At 45.2% G+C, this 11770-nt stretch overlaps 1 non-coding gene across 1 annotated transcript; it reads left to right on the top strand.

Annotated features, from left to right (window-relative positions):
* The first annotated feature begins 307 nt into the window (after nt 1–307).
* Trnas-gga (transfer RNA serine (anticodon GGA)) lies at nt 308–381 on the top strand. Its single transcript has one exon. It is a non-coding gene; the product is annotated as a tRNA-Ser (tRNA).
* The last annotated feature ends 11389 nt before the right edge of the window (nt 382–11770 follow it).

Here is an 11770-nt window from a genome sequence, read left to right as displayed (position 1 = left end):
TTCCTTATATACAAAACGTGTAGAACACACAGTTTGATAATGCAGTGGTGAACCAAAAGCTAGTGCATTCTACGTTCTTAATTTACGTTATAACACTTTAGGCGTTCTCAAAGCATCGAATTAAAGAAAGGCTTAAGAAAGAGAAAATAGACAGCCACCCATTTGTAGCACGAAGCCACAAGGAAATCTATTGTCCCTTTCTTAACCCTTCCGCCACCTTGCGGGATTCCGCAAAACTGATTTGCAATATGTGTCCAGTTGCTTCGAGTTGTCGATAAATTCGCCCTCGCGCTGCCAATTGCTAGCTTCCTGGTTAGCTCAATTGGTAGAGCGACCGCCCCGGAAAGGCGTTGGTCCCGGGTTCGATCCCCGGACCAGGACGAATTTTTCGGCAACTAAGAGGCCTTATTTCTGAGAAATCCGTATGGACTTCCTTGTGACTTCGTGCTACAAATGGGTGGCTGTCTATTGTCCCTTTCTTAACCCTTCCGCCACCTTGCGGGATTCCGCAAAACTGATTTGCAATAAAGAAAGGCTTGCAACAACAAGGGGATGTCACTTCGCCTTAGGACCCTCGTATCAGAATAGGTGCCCACTGAGCTATATACAACTCGGTTTTGCAGCGATGCTGAGCGTATTGGAATTGGAGCAAAACATTTCCTGACTCAGCCGATTGTTCAGTTTCTCGCAGAAAAATCAGTTTAGCCATGTGTTATCTATCTATCTATCTATCTATCTATCTATCTATCTATCTATCTATCTATCTATCTATCTATCTATCTATCTATCTATCTATCTATCTATCTATCTATCTATCTATCTATCTATCTATCTATCCTAGCTCACCGGGAGCAAAGTGTTGAAGATGTCGAAGGATGGCCGGCCACAGCCATGTCCGTCGTCTGCACCTGAAATTACCTACGAAGATGAATCGGAGATTGCCCAGTTTTATAAGGATCACGCGGTATTCATCACCGGAGCCTCCGGATTTATCGGCAAGGTGAGCGAGTTTCATTACGCGCTGTTGACAGTCCGCTTACAAGAGCAATTATGCAACTTAACGTGTATTTTTCCAATTTCTGTATTAATTATGTAGTGTTTGAAATTTGCCGGAATACACCAAAAGCTGTTGTCATTTATTTTATGCTCAAATTAACTCTTTTATACAGCGGAGCTGCTTAATGTCGACGCTAATCCCCACGAAGCGTCGTTCGCGTCGTTCGCAGAATTGGGCGAGCCGCGCTACCCACATTCGCTCCACTAAAAATGTAGAAGCTGTGAGTAACCAGAATGTTCGGCGATGGCTAAAGTCGTGCGCTCTCGTCGGGAGCGTCAAGGGGAATTGTCGCGTGAATGGCAACGACGATGTCGCTCTGATCCAGAAGAGGGAGGGAGACAAAAGAAATTAAAGACTGTGAAATCTGAGTAAACATCAGAGCTGGCTAACAAGCGCCACGAACTGGCGAACGCAGATTAGGTTCTTTCTTCTTTCCTTCTTTACTTCATTCTACATCTTAGTCTTTTTCTTCTTTCAGACTTTATCTCTCACTATATTAGCTTCTCTCCTCCTTTGCCTTCTTCTAACCTTCACTTCTGCGTTTCTCACAGCATAAAGTACCCTGGTTTAGTCTTTGTGGGTGGTGCAAAGTGTTTCCATTCATAATGCGACACTAATGGTGACACGGTTGTGGGTGCAGCTGTTCGACCTTGATGTGAGGAAGTTAGATTGGTGTCAGTACTGGGATCACTACATGACTGGCATGCGCAAGTACCTCTTGAGCGTCGATGATTCAGTGTTACCTCAAGAGCGTTCAAATGCTTGACATGGTAAGTGTACGATTTGAGGGGCTGTTATTACTTGCAAGTTGTACTTTAAAAATTCACCTGCCGCAGAATTCTAGTGCGTCTAACGCACAAGGAAATACTCGAAGTAGAATCCGCAGCTGTAAAACCACATCCATTCTGGTCGTGAGAATCTAAGCACACAACTTCTCGCGGAGACCAAAGGCTACCAAACTGCGGTTCGCGAGATCCTATTAGCTGACTTCTTATGACGAGGCCGGAATCTTGAACGGCTGCCTTTGTAGATACGTGCAGTACGTATTGCATCCTCTTTTTACGCAATACAGAATTTATCTGGTGTATGCGTAGACGATACAGAGAATCGTTAGAGACCGCATTAGTGTTTCTAGCGTTTATTAAAGGAACTAAAGAGCCACTCAGAAAATGACTTCTACTGAACTTTCAGTGTATATAAAAGGGGTTTAAGGTAGGGTATTTGCGATCACGTACGTCGAAGAATTAGTACGATTAACCCGATTAATCATCTGCACGATCACACGCACAGTTTTTGTTCGACGAATCTGTGCCTTCTTGTGTGCAGGTAATGTATAGTGTATCTTTAAACAGTAGAATTTATATATATTCTATGTTATCTCTCTTGTCGTATTCAATGCTAAAGCGTATGACACCGGGATTCACGAAAAACTATTCCGATAGAATTAATGCCTACTATGAAATTCTAACCAATCCCGGTACTGAACATATCATTACCGAATGCAAAGTGCCGATGATCACATGCACTTATAAAACAACAGCTTTGTAATTTCGACCCCTGAATTGGGTCTGAATCCACTACGCTTCTAAGCACTTTTTACCATTGCTCGCCTGAATTCGCTAATTATATGGCCAGCATCCGCATAGGCTAGAACTTTCTAGTAACAAATTCAGGCGTAAGATTTTTTTGGTGTGTACGGACATTGCTTTTTTTTTCAGGCTCAACACCGGGACCCGGATCTGAAAGTTGGTTGTGGTTGTGGTTCTGTTTTTGTTACCACTATTGGCGACGACAAGATTTCTGCTTTACCTCTCTGCCACATACGAAGCTGGTGGAGGCACCACTGACTCCAACAGTTAACTATGGGACTTGCAGTAGACGGCCCGAGCATGACCAAGCAGCAGTTATGCGCCCAAAGGAACCTGCTTATTTATTATAAGTTTTTTTTAATTAAAACAAACCTGCACAAAACAAGACTGCTTGTTGAGTTTACTATACACGTGCACCTATTCCTCTTGCCAATCTAATCGTGATGCGAGCAGCAGCTTAAAAAAAAAGAACAAGCTGCCCGTGTTATTTTCACATTGTCTTCTGATTATTTTGCGCTTGCCTTTCGTGACAACCTATACAGTTATGTTTAATGAAAACGCTAAAACACACACTTACAGTGGGGCACATCGCAGGTAACATTAACGAATTTTGTCATTTTTCTTTGCGTGTACTACTGGAAGGTGCGGCTAAAAGGAGTCCGTATTCGCCACTGTCTATGAATTGCCTCACATTATTTTAGCAGTATTCGTATTTATAAAGTAGTAGTCCAATTTTTTTCTATCAATCCGTAGGAGAACACAAGTGCTAATCCCCTTTTCCATGTCAAATAAATCTTAGCAATGGGAGATACAATTCACGCAAACTGGTACCTGCGTCACTTTTTCGAGAGTCGCATTAGAAGTCTTATTTTAGGTGAGCGTCCCCTTTGCCAAAGTGTCACCAAATGGGTTGGCTGTAACGACACGGTTACTGAGAATCCATTAGAATAAAATTCGCATCATGAAAATTCAATGCCCCTGAATATGGCGTCTGTGCTTGATATATCACAACATGATAACTTTTTTCTCGAGTTTTTTTTTTTTTAGTGATATGATATATAAGGAGATGCTGTTGCACAATTATGGCGCCGGAGTCTTAAGGTGAATATTGGGTTCGCCTAGGATGACCCACTACAGTTGGTATGGTTGTGAGAGCATGGAGTTCAAGGAAGCCATTACAGCGTAAAGTTCAGCTGCCGTAAAAATAATAACGTTTCATTTTAACGATATCTCTTCTCTATTACACTATATACGCAAAATGCGGACGCTCAACTTTCCTTTTGACACGAGCCATCTGGATGAATTCGAATACTGTTTGAATATTAAGTAGAGTAGATATCGTATAATATTAATTGTTTCGCAGCTATTTCTGAAGGGTCACATTTACGAGATTTCCCGAGCACTTTTGTTGAAACCTCAGCCGTGGTTCACCCAGCTACTGCAGGCCCAGCTACTGCAGGCCAAAGCTAGCTACCCAGCTACCGCAGACCAAAGCTGATTCTCTGGCATAATCGCTCAACAATGTTGTGTTGTCGCGCGTGCATGTATGCCCCGTTTCTGTTATTTGATTGTTTAAGCAGGCTGTGACGGCGTGGTATATTGCCGAGCGAAAGTAATGACGGCTGGTCTCCACAAATCTCGGTGCCCGAAAAGGAGATCGGCGTTGCTCTACAATCACTAAAGCTTCTGCTGTTACACGTGTCTCTCTGAGGCGTACAATCAGAATGCTGGCTAGCACGCGGTCACGCACATCCTCCGAGGAGAGGGCCCGCATACGCTGTTTCTTGCGTTATCGTTACAAAGCGCGCGTGAATAAATCATGATGTTAACCAACCTCATTTTGTTCTCGCAATGCGACACCGAACATTTATCACCGCGGTAACGTTCTGTCTCAACTAGTTTCCTTGGGGTGTCCATGTTGGCGCGCTCTGTATGTCGCATTGACTTGCTGTCACAGTAATGGGGATACTGTGCACGCACCTAGCAGCGCCCGTTTCCTCTGAAGTTATTCACAAGGCGGCCAAATTCCTGGGAATCGTAAATATTGAAGGCAGGGCCGTAGCATTATTTCGCCGGGTGAAAGCGAGGTATACTCGCCACTAGGCCACGCCGGAGATATATTCCACCAGGTGAATTGTGAGACCTAAAAAAAATTGAGCAGCTTGCTCTAGTGGTGCAAGGCGGGACTAACAACAGAGCTTGTGGTCAACCTACCTTCCGTCTACTTCTACAAGCTCGATTTAGTCGTTGCTAGGTTTTGCTATGCATTGCAAGGCTTGGTTATGTGGAGCGTAGAACTATATTGCTTCTCGAAATGTCGTAGTGGCTACGTGAAGTGAACGATCAATTAGTACGTTTTTATTAACTTGGTCTTAATCAGCAAAATCCTAAATAACTCAGCCTTAATTAGCATGACCTTAGTGAACACGATTTTAATTAATATGGCCATAATCAACCACTTCTTAATTAACGATTAACATTAATTATCCCTTAATAGCAAGGTCTTAAGAAGATGAAGAATGGGACGAAGAGAGGCCGAGCAACGCGCTAGAACGTAGATAACGATCACGATTGTGATACTTTTTGTTCACTCTGCGCGGCCTAACCTCGAGCTTAAACAGCTCCCGTGTTAAAACACTCTTTGAGGTATCGCTAAACAGTAACGAAAACAATCAACGCAATATAACAATTTCTGGCGTCTTATGTGCAAAAATTACAATATGATTATGAGGCACATCGTAGTTGAGGGCTCCGGAATTTTCGACCATCTGGTGTTCTTTAACGCGCACAGACATTGTACAGTACGCGGGCCTCAATTATCATTTCGCCTCCATCGAAGATGCGACCGTCGCGGCCGGGATCGAAACCGCGACCATCTTGTCAGCAGCCGAGCACCGTAACCCCTGTACCACCACGGCGGAGAAATACTCAACGTAAGCAGAGCATGCGTCTCCATCGCGCCGTCAACTTGGCAATAGTAACGTACATTTCACCGGGCGGGAATTACCCCCTACTCTTTGAGGTACGTCCAAAATGAGATTAGCCCCTTAATAACGAAACGACAGTAAACCAGAACAAAACTGTTTAATTTTGCTACATAGATTAGTTAACAACACATTTTCCGTGGCGTTCACCTAGAGTACACCCGAACGTTCTTAAACATTCGCAAAAAGGTACGTTCTGTATAGGACGAACGATTCATATGTTCACGTTTATTTACATTTAAGGACAACGTTGCGATTATCAATGACTGGCGAGCACGACTAAGTTTTGTTCAACGGTTCCGCTAAACATTGATACATTATATAGCGGGGCTGTACTAACGCATGCTCCACGTATGTTGCGATGCATACAGATGGAGGAACACGAAACATGTTTGCAGGCGTGGTGGGAATTCGTGGTATGCGAAAAACGGACGGACAGGACGATATGGGAGTGCCTGAAGCTGGGAGGATGCGTGTGCAAGTGCGAGCATTTTATAATGCCCGGCACTATACGTTTACGTTTTGTTATGCGGCCTTCGCTGGCTTGACGCGCGCTACCCAACAAGGTCAGACTTCAGCATTCAGACAAGGGCAGACCGGAAGAATCGTACGGACATCTGGCACGGCTATTTCGCTATTTTTCTCATTAGCGTTTGACCTGACACTGCGGCACGTTACTAATGAGAAAAAGTCGTAGACGGTGCGTCAGAATGGCCAGAGGGAGCAACGTTTGTTCTGCTAGTGCGGCAACACAATGAGCCATTGGCGTAAGCCGCATGCTTATGTCACGTGCCGCCGCGGTCTGCTTTCGCGGCCTGGTTGTTGCATAACTTGCGGCTGGAATAGACGAGCAGCAGTCGTGTCTAACTCTGAAAAACGAGGTAAGTTTCTCTAGCAGGTTCGACGATGTGACCGCTTTCGGTCCGATCTGCAGAAAGGCTCGTAAATTAGCTGAAGCCAAGCCAAGTTTCCTCTAAACCTACGTCTCATTACTTAATAGCGATGCGCTGCCAATTATGTCAGCGTACTTAAACGAGATGAAAATGTTCTTGCCCTTTTAACTTGCGCTTCCTAACGAGGCACAAACTTGAGTAAAGATGGTCCATTAGAATGATCGTGGAGGAGTTTTGCATTAATGAGAATTTAAGCGAATCAGCGTTGTAAGGCTGAGAGCAACTTCTTTCCAAAGAGGAAATAGAAAAAATTCGGCAGATCCCACGTACCATGGGAGTCGATGTGATGCGAAGCATGCGGTGGGAAGGTGACTGTGGCGTAATTGGTTTTTACTGAGCGAAACGTTACAAAATGACGCTAAAGATTTGTATAAATATTATAAGCACACATATATGTTGAAGAGCCGCATATGTGTTATATAACCAGTTGTTTACAGTCTGGTAACGCTGGCAACGGCAACGTGGGTATTATACCAACACCAGAAGCCGTAAGCTGATATGTGGTGCTTATACTTGACCCTTATGATAGAGAACGCACGCACGTTTCACGAACCTGTGTGCATGTGTGGAAGAAGTTCTTGACAGTTCTTGAACAAGGTCATTATCCCCGTGGACAGTGAGCACCAGCAGCTGGTCACGAAGTATGAGGTATAGTACAGCTGTTGGAAAATCGTGGATGCCTCGGTCATTTCGTCGACAAAATTGTCTGTAGATACAGCCGGCGACATGTTGGAATCTGGAGTCACCATTTGCGTTGGTGAAGTATAGGCCGTCGAGGCTGGTAGGCCTCGATAGTGCTACGTAGACCAACATCAGTGGATGGCGCTTGTCGTATTCGTAGACTACCTGGGCGTATGTGGCCTACGTAGCCTAGTCTACAAAGCGGCTGTCAATCAATCTGGCATCATCTTCGGTCAGCATGAGGCCATCGCCCAGCCTCGTAAGAAATGAAGAGGACACTGTGTCGTTCTGGCGGACTAAGTGCACTTTACGGTGCGATGATGTGAATATCATACGTAACTTTCGTTAATGTATTCCTCCGGAGTCGAGCAATGCTTGAATATAGCTTGCTGAATCATAGGGATACAAATGTAATGTTTATTAGACTGCTATAAAATCGGAGCCAACAATGGAACCACAGACGTTAATCTGATATGACGTCTGTATCGCAGGAGTATACGCATCGTAGGAGTATCGTGTATAGTGTTTATTGCTTTCTTGCAAAATTAGATAGCAAGCACCACAACCACAACTGACGTTGCACCGACATTACACCTGCATAGGCTGTTTTTCCAAACCAGTTTATAGACCTGGCGTGGCTCTGTGGTAGAAAACCTGATTGCCACGCAGAATGCTTGGGTTCGATTCCTGCTGGGATCCTAATTTTCATTCTTTCCATTCGTCGGGTCAACGCGGCCGATGTCGGTTTTTCTTAACGCTCTCGCATTTAATGTCTGTTCTCGCCGTTCCTGGGTAGATATAAACTGTCAATCACCTCTGGCGCATACCCATATGCACCGTGGCCCGTGGTAAGCGGGTATGTGCCACACGTGCCTGGAGGAAAGGGTTTGACGACGTACGCGAAAGGATTTTCACTTTATTCACGTCATGACCCGACAGTCATATTCGTCAAATCATATTACCCTCCCATGCCAATTTTGGTCTGCACCAAGTTAAGGAGGCGATCATAAGAGCCCCCAGACGTAGGCGGCTAGATAGATAGATAGATACGTAGATAGAAACGCTCAAAGTGCCAAAGGTTCGCTAAGAAATGCTTTGCATTTAACAGGTGATTCACTAGCGTACGAAAATCGACGTTTTATATTCGTTTTATTTATTTGTTATTTTTTAACACGAAAGTGTTTTATACCGGGGTCCACCAAGACTTCAATGACGTATTTCCGTCACGGAAATGACATCGGAAAAAGGTACACGATCAGATGTCAAAGAAAAATGTTTTCGTCACCGGGCATCGACCCCACGACCGCTCGGTCTGCAACAGATGCCGGGCACGCTATCCACTGCGCCACGGTCACAGACTCTAGAGGCTTTACAAACGCGCGTTTTATACCTACCCCTATCCCGGTTAGCGGGGTGGTGTTGTCCTCTGGGAGCGATAAGGTAAAGAAATTCGTAATTACTATGGCCTCCGCGATTAGCACCTGCAACGCGTTACACGTCCGTCCCATTCGGCGCGTTTTCAATGGAACTTCAATTTTGTCAATGCCTTCAACTTTGTCAACAGGTGAACTTCAATTTTGTCAACAGGCGATTCACTCGTGTACGGAAATAGATGTTTTATATTCGCTTTATTTATTTATTTTTTTGCATTAGCCGGCTGTTTCGACAGTACAGTACGTCATTATGCTTCACTTGCGCTCCAGCTTAACCATACATTCTCTTATTTTGTATTGGACATCCCGGGACTGCAAATATTACAACGCCGAGATGCTTGAGGGAGTGTTTTTTGGACATTGCGCAAAGTAGAAGTACACCGAGTTTAATATCATATCTTAAGAAATGATGCGTATTAAATGCTGCTACGATTTCTGCTAAGCAGACATCCTGCGTCTTTCCGGGTTTAATTTTGCGATTTCGACCCTCATACCAGCTAACGTTACCAGCTCAAAAAAGGTTACCAAGTTCTTGTTCACATGATACCAGAAATATGATAACGGGCACTATTACGGTGACTTCAGGCCAACTTGATCGTCTTAACTACGTCATTAATTATTGCGTAAGGTGTCACTGTGCCCTCACCGTGGTAGTAGGAACAACAGGACGGAAGATGACATATTACATAACGTATATTCGATTAGTGTAGCCATGCTGTGGCTACGACTATCTTAGCCTCATCAAATATTCAGCAGCGTGGGCAGCCAATGGCTTTTCACTAAACACTAATTGCTTTTCTGGTAGCTCCTTGTATTATACATGAATGGAAAGCGCGACACGTCTTCGCTTCCTTATTCATTAAAACAAATGAAGGTGCTATTCAATCGGCGGGGCTGTCAACTGACCGTTCGGCCGATGAAATGTGATTTGTCATGGGCGGTCTCAGGGCCACAGAAGCGAGACGCTCCACGCAGGCAAGCCACTCGACGGAAGCACGGACGGGAAGCGGCTAGCCCCTCAACGCACTCATCGGTGCTGCAGGTTGGAATTTTGTACAATATCATAAATCAATTCATCGGAACTCCGCAGGTTAGATGAATAGTCTTAAATGTAACTTATAAAAGATAGAAGTTGTAAGTTTGGTCTGATACACCGCCTTAATTTACGCAATTTGAACTTGTATCATCCTTTTTTTTTTGTCTGTTTTGCGGTCGTCAAACGTACACTTTTGTAGCGCGTGCTTTACTGTTGTATCCAAAAACGCTTTCGTCAGTGTTTTATTACAGTAATATTGTTCACTATTATCTCACATACTACCACACTGTATATTGGGGGCAAGCTACGCCAGGGGAAAGCCTGGCTCTACACTCGGTGTGACGTGGAACGAGCAATCAAGCGGGTACTGCTGCCGCGTCGACTGCTTTCAAACAAGGGAAGCGGGTCGAGAACAAAAGTTTTAGCACTTCCAGGGATATGTCCAAGTGATTCTGTGGTTCCCAGCTCCTATACAGCAATAAGGATGTGTATGAAAAGATTGCGGCAGATGCCAAGCACTGCAGGAAGTGGGAAGTTGGCTATGCCGGATTCTTTTTTTTTTTTTTTAGGTTCAACCCTACGTTACTAAGGTGAATGGACATGAGGACATACGGCGGTGACAGCGTTACGCTATCAGTAACGCACACTGTTTTGCCATTTCTCAGTCGAGTGTATGGTGCGCTGTTCGTCTAGAACGAGCGAATGCGTTCTCATAGCAAAACTCGGTGAGTCGCTTTTGAGTACGGGCTTGATTTGCAGGAGAAGACTGTAGGTTTAACTGTGAGATCGTGCGGCCCTGTAACGATGCGAATGACCGTGGCATTTGTCAGCCACTGCGAGCACCGTGTCATAGTCGAGGTGGCAACCTTGCGTGATGCCTCATCGTTGAAGTAGTGTAAGAGATCGCAAATGGCGACAGCAGCGAACGGTGAGCGTCAGAGTGCGACCTAAGAACAACCGCCGCGCAGGCTTTGCCCGGATTTACCGCTTTGCCCGAGAGAGTGCCTCGACGTCGACTGCCAGGGGCGTAGCCATGGGGGGGGGGGGGGGGGGGGGGTTGGGGGGTTCAAACCTCCTCCCGAAATTTTTCAGTTTCGCTTGCGTATATATACAAGCGCACATACAAACGCACGCAGGAACATACATAAGGTATGGTTGAACCACCCCCCCCCCCCCCGAAAAAAATTTGTGGCTACGCCCCTGTCGACTGCGTTGGTTACGTGGCACATTCTTTCCTCGCTAATCACTCTCCCGCCCGTTCTCTGCATGCGCACTGTAATCGAGTGGCTTTTCGAATGTCCTCGCTCTCATTGCGCTGCAAGCCCATGTGTGATAAGTAGAGACCGGAATTTAGGCAAATGACTATTTTGTTCTTTGCGCTCCTATCGCGCCACATTGATATATGAGCATGAATTAGAGGTTAAGAAGGGCTTTTATAGTGTTTTTCTAGTGCCTATAAATGCCTATTTTTGCGCACGTGCCTAAATGTTTACAAACGCCTTTTTTCTAAATTGGTGCTTATGTGAACACTATTTAGCCTTAAGTTTCGCTCCCGGCTGCTGTTTGAGACCATTATTCATGTTACCGCGCATCACTGACTGTTGGGAACTATGGGGTTCAACCTAGTCCTCTGGTTAAACCAACACCCGAAAACAACCGCTAGCAGCAGTGAAGTGGCACACGCCGGTGAGAATTCGCCGCCATGCTGACATGGCGCGAGCGGTTGGTGAATGCGAAACCGCGGAGAGCCGTCAGAGAAAAGAAGAATGAAGAGCAAAAAAAAAGACAGAAAAATGAGACGTGCGCGCAGCTTTTGTTTTGTTTGTAATTTACTTTTTAAGGTGTTCACTGCAGTAGAGTAGCCAGAATTTTTTTTTTCGGGGGGGGGGGGCGGGGAGGAGAGGTTCAACCATACTTTTCGTAAGTTCGCGTATGAGTTTGTATGTGTGCGTGTATATACACACACGCAAAACTGAAAATTTTCGGTGGGGGGAGGAACTGACCCCCCCACCCCCTGCCTGTCTACGCCACTGGTTC

This window comes from Rhipicephalus sanguineus, chromosome 2, assembly GCF_013339695.2.
Source record: "Rhipicephalus sanguineus isolate Rsan-2018 chromosome 2, BIME_Rsan_1.4, whole genome shotgun sequence".
Classification (NCBI taxonomy): domain Eukaryota; kingdom Metazoa; phylum Arthropoda; class Arachnida; order Ixodida; family Ixodidae; genus Rhipicephalus; species Rhipicephalus sanguineus.
Note: the sequence above shows the minus strand (reverse complement) of the source record. Positions and strands in the feature narration are given on the sequence as shown.